The sequence below is a fragment of the Lepeophtheirus salmonis genome, unplaced genomic scaffold (genome assembly GCF_016086655.4).
Source record: "Lepeophtheirus salmonis unplaced genomic scaffold, UVic_Lsal_1.4 unplaced_contig_17389_pilon, whole genome shotgun sequence".
Lineage (NCBI taxonomy): Eukaryota > Metazoa > Arthropoda > Copepoda > Siphonostomatoida > Caligidae > Lepeophtheirus > Lepeophtheirus salmonis.
Genome location: NW_027292360.1, coordinates 1 through 1,480, shown reverse-complemented (window position 1 = coordinate 1,480; position 1,480 = coordinate 1). Strand labels below are relative to the sequence as shown.

General features: G+C 29.2%; 1 long non-coding RNA gene across 1 annotated transcript; it reads right to left on the bottom strand.

Annotated features, from left to right (window-relative positions):
- Window positions 1-6: 6 nt before the first annotated feature.
- On the bottom strand, window positions 7-1,480 carry LOC121131116 (uncharacterized). Its single transcript, XR_005868947.2, has 3 exons — window positions 1,393-1,480; window positions 490-1,031; window positions 7-436 (listed from the first exon to the last, which is right to left on the bottom strand). It is a non-coding gene; the product is annotated as an uncharacterized lncRNA (long non-coding RNA).

The window sequence follows — 1,480 nt, the reverse complement described above, 5'->3', positions numbered from 1 at the left end:
TTTACCTATATTCATAATTCTCATTATTTATTTTGCATCTTCATTATTGATCCTCATCATATTCCATAAATAATTACTTATTCTAAATAGTAAATATAATTAAATAAAAGAGAAAATATCCATTAGATCCAATATTCATAGCTATAATTGAGTCCAGTGTTCAGGTTAAGTCCAAGTCCTCATGCTCCGGGTCTTTCTAGTTCCAGGTCCTGATCGAGATCCAATCCACACGACTTCTGATCCTCTCTGCGACTTCATGTTCAAGGCATCTCGCCTCTTTGTACCTCACTCGGTGAATCTCATCTCCTTCAAAGGAAAGGATCCTTCATTGTGCAGATATCCCTTCACATCAAGGTCTGGCAGCATTTCAATCATTGCTTCTAAGTTAAAGAATATATACATTCCTCCATATCTTCTACAGAATCATCGTATACTTCTTAAATAAGAAATAACTAATAAGGATTTCCATAAAAAGACTGAATAATACACTGAAACAGAGAGAGTTCTCATCCTCCATCCACAGATAAGTCATTGAAATTTTGCAACAATTCCTCTATATCTGAATTTTGTCGTCAACCATTTCCTAAACCTAACCTTTTCATATACAAGATAAAAAATATATTTTTACATTTTTGTCTCAAAAAATGAAAATTTATTGGTGATTGCAAAAATACCTTACATCCAGCACCAATTACTGCACGTTATGGAATATAAAGCCATATTTTTCTGAATATTTTTAATGCTTTAATTTTTAATTTGATGTGTCCAAACAATATTAAAACTATCGTAATTCTATTTTATTACATTTAACTAACATCATTCATTTATCTTTGTGTTTAATTTCTTATGCTATAATAAGTTGAAATATGAATTTATTTCAAATACTCAACCTTCATTAATTATTGAATTGGTTGGTGTTCTGTTTCTTATTTCAATGGCCCACCCGGTCGCTCTTATGATCCAAAATCGTCATAGGAGTATTATTCCGATATGGACACATACAATAACATTGTTTAGAAGAAGATTATTGACTAGAATTGAGAATGGCGAGGACAATAAGATATTCCAATAGAATAGATTTTTATAGTAAATTTAGTTTTAAAAACTGAAATAATTTAAGTAGGCATGTTAAACGATTTAAAAAAAAATTAAGGCAATAACACACGATATTGATGGATCATTTTTTTCTGATTTAATTGATGCTAATATATTTTATATTTATTTGACAGCAACAGAGTAATCTGAGCTTTTCGACAAAAATTACTACTTCATTTTTCAGCTTCATGAAATTTAGACAAAAGATAGTTGGAACAATTAAGTATGCGAGAAAATTTAAAAAAATAAAATACTTTAAAAATGACAGAAATTTATACATAATAATATACTTATTACTTGAGTATTACTGTGGTGTATAACAATGAACTTAATTAGAATAATATTATTTCGTTTTAGATTCGTCGCCTAGATGAGGTGGCAGTGA